General features: G+C 45.4%; 1 long non-coding RNA gene across 1 annotated transcript; it reads left to right on the forward strand.

Annotated features, from left to right (window-relative positions):
• Positions 1-971: 971 nt before the first annotated feature.
• LOC130284951 (uncharacterized) lies at positions 972-1,582 on the forward strand. Its single transcript, XR_008847196.1, has 3 exons — positions 972-1,117; positions 1,246-1,295; positions 1,413-1,582. It is a non-coding gene; the product is annotated as an uncharacterized LOC130284951 (long non-coding RNA).
• The last annotated feature ends 9,034 nt before the right edge of the window (positions 1,583-10,616 follow it).

Here is a 10,616-nt window from a genome sequence, read left to right on the forward strand (position 1 = left end):
ACATGACATATATGTTAGAGGTCACACATGATCCAGCCCTGCCCCCAGGACACATGACATGTATGTTAGAGGGTAACACACGCTCCAGCACTGCCCCCAGAACACATGACATGTATGTTAGAGGTCACACATGGTCCAGCCCTGCCCCCAGGACACATGACATGTATGTTAGAGGGTCACACATGGTCCAGTCCGGCCCCCAGGACACATGACATGTATGTTAGAGGGTCACACACAGCCCTGCCCCCAGGACACATGACATGTATGTTAGAGGGTCACACATGATCCAGCCCTGCCCCCAGGACACATGACATGTATGTTAGAGGGTCACACACGCTCCAGCACTGCCCCCAGGACACATGACATGTATGTTAGAGGGTCAAACACATGGTCCAGCCCTGCCCCCAGGACACATGACATGTATGTTAGAGGTCACACATGGTCCAGCCCTGCCCCCAGGACACATTACATGTATGTTAGAGGGTCACACACTGTCCATCCCTGCCCCCAGGACACATGACATATATGTTAGAGGGTCACACACTACCCCCCACACTGATCACTACTGCAGACATTGATATATATATATATATATATATATATATATATATATATATCATATTTTATTACACTATGTCCCAGATTTATCAAATTTTGGGAGAGAAAAAAATTGGGCAATTTTCCCACAGCGACCAATCACAGCTCAGCTAACGAGCTCTGGGAAAGTGAAAGCTGAGCTGTGATTGGTCGCTGTGGGGAAATCGCCCAATTTTTTTTCTCTCCCAAAGTTTGATAAATCTGGGCCTGTGTGTAGAATTAAATCATTTTGGGTTATATAACAGGAATCTATTAGAACATAACAATAATTTATATATCTAAAGGTATTTATCATTGCTGCAGACATTTTCCTTCCATACTTCTGTAGGCAGCTTCTAGTTGTCATTATGACATCACGATGATGTAACGATACTGAGCCGGGTATATACAGGCTGACCGGCCGGCTGAGTCCTTTGAGGGTTGTAGAAGAGGAGAGAGGAGGAGAGAGAATGGCGCTGACTATTGCAGAGTTTGAGCTGTTTGGCTTATTGTTTCTGGGATGTTTGGGGAGTTACATCTGGTAAGTTATTGTCATTATTTATGTCTTCTAGTCGTCTTTTCTCTGTAATGTGAATCGGCCATTATGGACCCTGTGGTTCCTGTATAGTACAGAGTCTTCTTTATAACATCTTCTCCATTTCTTTATAGGCATAAATATAGTGAGTGGAGAGAGAAGAGGGAGAGAGAGCCTGACCCGGGTGAGTCTTGGTGCATTACCTGAACAGTATATATATATATATATATCACCCGTCTCATGTAGAATTATATTATTAAAACTATACAATCATTTAATGGAAACATTTTCTTTCCTACAGAGAATCCAGCAGAAGATCCAGTGAAAAATTCTTTTGAGGATCCATATTACGAGATCAAGGAGGAAGAAATCATTGATTGGGTCTATTCAGTGGCGGGCTGAGGAGGAAACACCAGGAGAAGATTCCATCTTTCTTACAGTTTATGCCATGTAAACTATTACATAAAATCATAAAATGAAAAAATCTTTGCCGTGAATATTTTTATCAGAAAAATTACCAAGGACATTATCAAAATTATCATGAAGAGAATGGATAACATCATTATTAACCCTTAGAGGCAGGGCCTTCATCAGTAATTTCGGGGCCCTATGAGGTCATAGCGTCTGGGTCCCCCCCCCCCCACCACCACCACCACCACCATTACCAAGTGAAAAGCCGAGCCATTACTATCATATACTGCGTTATAATATTTGACAGCAATGGTGTCTTGCACTATATATCTATAACAAGGATGTGAATTTTAATAAGCCTGAAAAGAAAAGCTGAACTTCTCCCTAAAGAAATCTTAAATATATATACAGGCACATTTAAATATAGATTATATACATGCATTGGTGGATGAAATACTGTAGACTGGGCTGTTCACTTACAGTGGACACCCTGATCACATATTCCCACCCTTCAATGACTGAATAATACAGTCATACAGATACTGAATACCAAACATTATATACAAACCAACATTATTCCCATACAGTGACCATATAGTGCAGTTACATCCAAGTGACATACAGGTGACGTCTTCTCTGATTCGTTTACTTTTTATTTTCTTCCGGCCTAGATGGCGACGTCTTCCAGCTGTGACTTGTTTCCGCAGAATCTGTCAGACAAGCGTTTTAGGCTCTGCACTTAATGCTACACTTATACAACCTTTCTATTGTAGTATTGCCCCACACAATAATAGTGCTTCTTTAAAAGTGTGCCCCACACTGTAGTGTCCCCATACAGTAGATTGCCCCCAATAGTGGCCACACAGATGTCTACCCCCAAAAATGCCCCCTACACTGTAGTTTCCCTCATAATAGTGCTCTGGCACAGTAGTTTGCCCCCTAATAGTGCCCCCACACAGTAGTTAGTGTAAGGGTCACGGCAGGTGGCTGATCCACTGGGCCTGTGTGGATGATGACGTGAGCCGTGCCAGGGAGCGGAGTCTAAGGTGCCTCTGGTTTTAACCAGAGCCCGCCTCAAAGCGGGATGGTCTTGCTGTGGCAGGCGGCACCCAGGTCACTACCCCTGGCACGACTCGTCCACAAAGGTTGCTGGGATGTGGTGTGGCACAAAAGGAAACTGGCAAAACAAGGTCAAGATACCAGTAGGTCAGAGCAGGCGGCACAGGTGCAGGGTCAGGTAACGGAATAGGGATCAGGAACACAATATGATCTCACTCGGGCACAAGGCAACAAAGATCCGGCAGGGATACAAGGGAGGAGGTAGTACTTATACCAAGGGCATAGGTGAATACACTTAATTAAATGAGTACTGGCCCATTAAAGGGGTACTCGGGTGGAAAACTTTTTTTTTTAAATCAACTGGTGCCAGAAAGTTAAACAGATTTGTAAATTAATATTCAAAAAAACATTAAAGGGGTATTCCAGGCAAAAACTTTTTTTTATATATCAACTGGATCCAGAAAGTTAAACAGATTTGTAAATTACTTCTATTAAAAAATCTTAATCCTTCCAATAGTTATTAGCTTCTGAAGTTGAGTTGCTTTTTTCTGTCTAACTGCTTTCTGATGACTCACGTCCCTGGAGCTGTCCAGCTCCTATGGGGATATTCTCCCATCATGCACAGCTCCCGGGACATGACCTCATCATTGAGCAGTTAGACAGAAAACTTCAGAAGCTAATAACTATTGGAAGGATTAAGATTTTTTAATAGAAGTAATTTACAAATCTGTTTAACTTTCCGGAGCCAGAAAGAAAAGTTTTTGCCTGGAATACCCCTTTAACCATACCTCAAGGATTTTACAATCCCAAATGGTACACAATGATAGCAGTGGCGTCTCCAGCATTCAAATTTAGGGGGGGCACATGGGGGGCCAGTGACAAAAGTGGGGGGGGCAATTTTAAAACGTGTGTATGTGTGTATATATATATATATATATATATATATATATATACACACATATATATATATATATATATATATATATAAACACACAATGATTTTTTTTCCGTTTTTGCCATAGATTTTTGGGTAAATGACTGATGTCATTATAAAGTAGAATTGGTGGCGCAAAAAATAAGCATCATATGGACTTTTAGGTGCAAAATTGAAAGGGTTATGATTTTTAAAAGGTAAGGAGGAAAAAACAAAAGTACAAAAACGGAAAAACGCTCGGTCCTTAAGGCGTTAAAACTTTTGGACACTACCATCAACTTTAATAGCGGCATCTAAAGTGTTAATGTCGGACATCAGCCTGAATGGTGATATCTGGCATTAGCCGAGGGTTCTAGCTAATGATTTATACAACACAGTGGGAGCAGGCACTGGACATACACATACGCCTTGTGTCCTTAGGTCTCATTTACACGGATGGATCTCCAGCATATTTTAAGCTGCGGATCCCCGACAATGGACACATAGCGGCTGCTCTCGGCCTAGCTCAGAGAGCAGGAGGAGCGGCCATGATGTGCGCGAGTATACACATCTAAGTGTGTCTGCTCGTAGCGGAGGATTGCCGTTATGAGCAGGCACAGATGGAGGCAGCACTGTAGGGTCCATTGGCGGTGGATCTGCAGCATAAAATACACTGTGGATGCACCCCTGAATGAGCCCTTAGGATAGGCTCACATGTACAGGATCTGCTGTATATTTTCTGCAGCTGATTTTGCTACCTATTGAAGCTAATGGGTTGCAAAATCAGCTGCACAAAATATGCAGCAAAAATATGCAGCTGATCCAGTACATGTGAATGTATCCTTGAGGGGTTAATGTGTTCACATGTTGTCCTTCCAGAGGGGTCACTTTCCCTCCTCCAGTGTCCACAGGTCACCAACAGGTCACATTACCAGAACAATTTATGGAAAAATCGCGGCAAAAATTGCGCTGTTTTACCGCGATTTACGAAAAATCGCGGTAAAAGCGCGTAATTTTTGCCGCAATTTTTTCCAAAAATTGTTGTGATAATGTGGCCTGTTGGTGACCTGTGGACACTGGAGGAGGGAAAGTGACCCCTCTGGACTGCTACCATACACATTACTCAGCCCCGGGTTATACTGCTGATCAGGGGGAGAGAGGGAGGACAGGACATCACTCATCTCACATGAAGGGGCCGCTCTGCTGTGTGACCTGTCAGCTCTCGGCCCCTCCTCTCCTGTGCTGGGGGCGGAGCCATCAATGTATTGGGACATCCCTATTTATTTTAAATTGGGGGGGCCCAAGGGGGGGCACGGCCTGATCTAGGGGGGGCCATGGCCCCCTCTGGCCCCCCCCCCCCCTAGCGACGCCACTGAATGATAGATGGAAACAAATTGTCTGATAACGATGTAAACATTTATTGCACAATTGTATGATAATATTAAATAAACATAAGACAGAAATTAATTAGAATATTGTACTATTTGAAAAAAGAATAAATAAAATAAGATAAAATAAAGCATTCACAAATGAAAAACACAGAAAAATAAATTGTGAGTTATGCACTATATTTAACCCCTAAAGAACCAGGGGGTTTTCTGTTTTTGCTCTTTCGTTTTTTCCTCCTTGCCTTTAAAAAATCATAACCCTTTCAATTTTGCACCTAAAAATCCATATGATGGCTTATTTTTGCGCCACCAATTCTACTTTGTAGTGACATCAATCATTTTACCCAAAAATCTACAGCGAAACGGGAAAAAAAATCATTGTGAGACAAAATTTTAAAAAAACGCCATTTTGTAATTTTTGGGGGCTTCTGTTTCTACGCAGTACATTTTTGGGTAAAAATGTCACATTCTCTTTATTCTGTAGGTCCATACGATTAAAATGATACCCTACTTATATAGGTTCGATTTTGTCGGACTTCTGAAAAAAAAAATCATAACTACATGCAGCAAAATGTATACGTTTAAAATTGTCATCTTCTGATCCCCATAACTTTTTTATTTTACCCCGTATGGGTCGGTATGAGGGCTCATTTTTTGCGCCGTGATCTGAAGTTTTTGTATTGATCGATTGATCACTTTTTATTCTTTTTTTCATGATAGAAAAAGTGACCAAAAATGCACTATGCACATATATTTTTTTATTTACACAGTTTTTTTTTAAATGGGAAAAGGGGGGTGATTCAAACTTTTATTAGGGAAGGGGTTAAATTATATTTATTCACTTTTTTTTTCCACATTTTTTTTGCAGTGTTATAGGTCCCATAGGGACCTATAACACTGCACACACTGATCTTTTACATTTGTGGTGTCCCGGTACCGGATTGCATCCGTTACCTTGTGGTGAGGTCCCCAAGGTCAGAGTCCCTAGGTACCGGCGGGGTCCTCATCTATAGTTAGACCCTAGTCACCCCTTTAGTAGTTAGAATTATTCAAATTCAATGTGTAAATATGTAAATAAAGTGTACTTACCTTGTTAGCGTCACAGGACCTGCGGGTCACGTGATGCGTTACAATACTCTATGGTTTTCTAGTTAAGGACCTTTGGAGGTAGTCAGGTGATCACCCACCATGCATTGTAATGGTGAGTGACAGCTGACATTGGACCAATCCAAAACGCCCTGCCCCTGGCCATATAAGGGAGCGGCGGCCATTAATCTCTCTCTTGTTACATAGTTAGTACGGTTTAAAAAAGACATACGTCCATCAAGTTCAACCAGGGAATTGAAGGGTAGGGGTGTGGCGCGATATTGGGGGAAGGGATGGGATTTTATATTTCTTCATAAGCATTAATGTTATTTTGTTCCAGGAATGTATCTAATCCTGTTTTAAAGCTGTTAATTGTTCCTGCTGTGACCAGTTCCTGAGGTAGACTGTTCCATAAATTCACAGTCCTCACGGTAAAGAAGGCGTGTCGCCCCTTGAGACTAAACCTTTTCTTCTCCAGACGGAGGGAGTGCCCCCTCGTCCTTTGGGGGGGTTTGACCTGCAACAGTTTTTCTCCATATTTTTTGTATGGGCCATTTATATACTTATATACGTTTATCATATCCCCCCTTAAACGTCTCTTCTCAAGACTAAACAATTGTAACTCCTTTAATCGCTCCTCATAGCTAAGATGTTCCATGCCCCATATTAGTTTAGTCGCGCGTCTCTGCACCCTTTCCAACTCCGCAGTGTCCCTTTTATGGACAGGTGCCCAAAACTGAACAGCATATTCCAGGTGAGGCCGTACCAATGCTTTATAAAGGGGGAGTATTATGTCCCTGTCCCTTGAGTCCATGCCTCTTTTGATACATGACAATATCCTGCCGGCTTTGGAAGCAGCAGCCTGACATTGCATGCTATTTTGTAGTCTGTGATCTACAAGTACACCCAGATCCTTCTCTACCAGTGACTCTGACAGTTTAATCCCCCCTAAGACATACGACGCATGCAGGTTATTAGTACCCAGATGCATAACTTTACATTTATCCACATTGAACCTCATTTGCCAAGTGGATGCCCAGACACTTAGTCTATCCAAGTCATCTTGTAACCTATACACATCCTCTATAGACTGTACCGTGCTACAAAGCTTGGTGTCATCTGCAAAGATAGAAACAGAGCTGTTAATACCATCCTCTATATCATTGATAAATAAATTAAACAACAGCGGGCCCAGTACTGAACCTTGGGGTACACCACTAATTACCGGGGACCAATCAGAGTACGAATCATTGACCACCACTCTCTGGGTACGATCCATGAGCCAGTGTTCAATCCAGTTACAAACTAAAATTTCCAAACCCAAAGACCTTAACCTCCCTGGCGGTATGATTCTGTCTGGAAATGTGTACCAAAAGCGGTACAATTTTTTTTAACTGAATTTCACATCTCCCCCGTCACATTCCCCTCTCCCTTGTCCCATCCTCCGTCACATTCTCCCCTCTCCTTGTCACATTCCCCCCCTTGTTACATTCTCCCCCTTCATGTTACATTCCCCTCCCCCTGTCACATCCCCCCCCTTGTCACATCCCCCCTTCATGTCACATTCCCCTCCCCCCCTGTCACATCCCCCCTTCATGTCACATTCCCCTCCCCCCTGTCACATCCCCCCTTCATGTCACATTCCCCTCCCCCCCTGTCACATCCCCCCTTCATGTCACATTCCCCTACCCCCCCTGTCACATCCCCCCGTCACATTCCCCCCCCAGTCACATTCCCCCCCTTGTCACATTCCCCCCTTGTCACATTCCCCCCTTGTCACATCCTCCTGTCACATCCCCCCCCTGTCACATTCCCCCCCCAGTCACATTCCCCCCCAGTCACATTCCCCCCTGTCACATTCCCCCCCAGTCACATTCCCCCCAGTCACATCCCCCCCCCAGTCACATTCCCCCCAGTCACATTCCCCCCCCCCAGTCACATTCCCCCCTTGTCACATTCCCCCCCTTGTCACATTCCCCCCAGTCACATTCCCCCCCCAGTCACATTCCCCCTTGTCACATCCCCCCCCCTGTCACTTCCCCCCCCCTGTCACATCCCCCCCCCAGTCACATTCCCCCCCAGTCACATTCCCCCTGTCACATTCCCCCCCCAGTCACATTCCCCCCTCTTGTCAAATTCCCCCCCTGTCACATTCCCCCCTTGTCACATTCCCCCCCCTTGTCACATTCCCCCCTTGTTACATTCCCCCCCAGTCACATTCCCCCCTTGTCACATTCCCCCCTTGTCACATTCCCCCCAGTCACATTCCCCCCTTGTCACATTCCCCCCCAGTCACATTCCCCCCTTGTCACATTCCCCCCCAGTCACATTCCCCCCTGTCACATTCCCCTCCAGTCACATTCCCCCCTTGTTACATTCCCCCCCTTGTCACATTCCCCCCCCTTGATACATTCCCCCCCAGTCACATTCCCCCCCAGTCACATTCCCCCTCCAGTCACATTCCCCCCTTGTTACATTCCCCCCCTTGTCACATTCCCCCCCAGTCACATTCCCCCCTTGTCACATTCCCCCCAGTCACATTCCCCCCCCAGTCACATTCCCCCCCTGTTACATTCCTCCCTTTGTCACCCCCCCCCCCCCCCTTGTCACCTTGTCCTGCAGCAGGATACACTGGGTTTGCCGGGCAGATTTCAAACCTAGTGTATTTGCTGCAGAACAAGCCCTTTCCCCTTCAGCCAATCACAGGCTTTACACCACTGCGGCCTGTGATTGGCTGAAAAGTGAAAGGTCCTAGAAGATGAATAGTGAAGAGAGGACACCCCGGGCTGCACGGAGGGGAACGACATCTGCAGGGACCGGGACTAGGTGAGAAAAAGGTTTTTTTTATTTTACTACTTCTTCCTTTTACACTTAGCTCAGTGTTTTTCTACCAGGGGGCCTCCAGCTGTTGTGAAACTACTACTCCCAGCATGCCCGGACAGCCTTTGGCTGTCAGGGCATGCTGAGAGTTGTAGTTTTGCAACAGCTGGAGGCCCCCTGGTAGGGAAACACTGACTTTTAGTATTTTTCTTTACCTGCTCTGGCCGACCCCCGCAACGGGAGCCGACCAGAGCAGATAATCGCATGTTTTCCCGGGGGGCCGCATCGCTATATCGCATTGCTTTTGCGATATATCGTGCAGCCCGGCCGGGAACTCTGTAATTCTACCCCGAGCGTGACTCGGGGTTACCGATCCTTGCAGGGAAAATTAACCCCGAGTCACGCTCGGGAATACCGCTCAGGAGGTTAACTTACCTGTCAGACGTCCATGATGGACAGTATGAAATGCTTTAGCAAAATCCAGAAACACTATATCCACAGCCATTCCTCTGTATACACAGCCCCCCTCTATATACACAGCCCCCCTCTATATACACAGCCCCCCCTCTATATACACAGCCCCCCTCTATATACACAGCCCCCCTCTATATACACAGCCCCCCTCTATATACACAGCCCCCCCTCTATATACACAGCCCCCCTCTATATACACAGCCCCCCTCTATATCCACAGCCCCCCCTCTATATACACAGCCCCCCTCTATATACACAGCCCCCCTCTATATACACAGCCCCCCTCTATATACACAGCCCCCCTCTATATACACAGCCCCCCTCTATATCCACAGCCCCCCTCTATATATACACAGCCCCCCTCTATATCCACAGCCCCCCTCTATATATACACAGCCCCCCTCTATATACACAGCCCCCCCTCTATATATACACAGCCCCCCTCTATATACACAGCCCCCTCTATATATACACAGCCCCCCTCTATATACACAGCCCCCCTCTATATATACACAGCCCCCTCTATATACACAGCCCCCCTCTATATATACACAGCCCCCCTCTATATCCACAGCCCCCCTCTATATATACACAGCCCCCCTCTATATCCACAGCCCCCCCTCTATATATACACAGCCCCCCTCTATATACACAGCCCCCTCTATATATACACAGCCCCCCTCTATATACACAGCCCCCCTCTATATATACACAGCCCCCTCTATATACACAGCCCCCCTCTATATACACAGCCCCCCTCTATATACACAGCCCCCCTCTATATCCACAGCCCCCCCTCTATATCCACAGCCATTCCTCTGTCAAGGCTTCTACTCACCTCTTCATAAAAGCAAATTAGATTGGTTTGACAACTTCTATCCCTAGTAAACCCATGCTGGTTATCACTTATAATACAATTATCCCCTATGTATTCCTGTATGTAATCCCTTATAAGTCCTTCAAACTATTTACCCACAATGCACGTTAAACTTACCGGTCTATAGTTTCCTGGGGAAGACCTAGAGCCCTTCTTGAAGATTGGCACCACATTCGCCTTGCGCCAGTCCCTTGGCACAATACAAGACACCAGAGAATCTCTAAATATCATGAACAGGGGTACAGATATTACTGAACTTACCTCTCTAAGAACTCTTGGGTGTAGTCCATCCGGCCCTGGAGATTTGCTTACATTTATATCACTTAACTTACCTTGTACCATCTCTACATTAAGCCAGTTCAGTACATTACATGATGTGTTACCAGCACTGACCTGTACATGATGTGTTACCAGCACTGACCTGGCCAATGTCAGCTCCTTCTTCCTTAGTATATACAGAACTAAAGAACCCATTCA

This window comes from Hyla sarda, chromosome 8, assembly GCF_029499605.1.
Source record: "Hyla sarda isolate aHylSar1 chromosome 8, aHylSar1.hap1, whole genome shotgun sequence".
In the NCBI taxonomy this organism is placed as follows: domain Eukaryota; kingdom Metazoa; phylum Chordata; class Amphibia; order Anura; family Hylidae; genus Hyla; species Hyla sarda.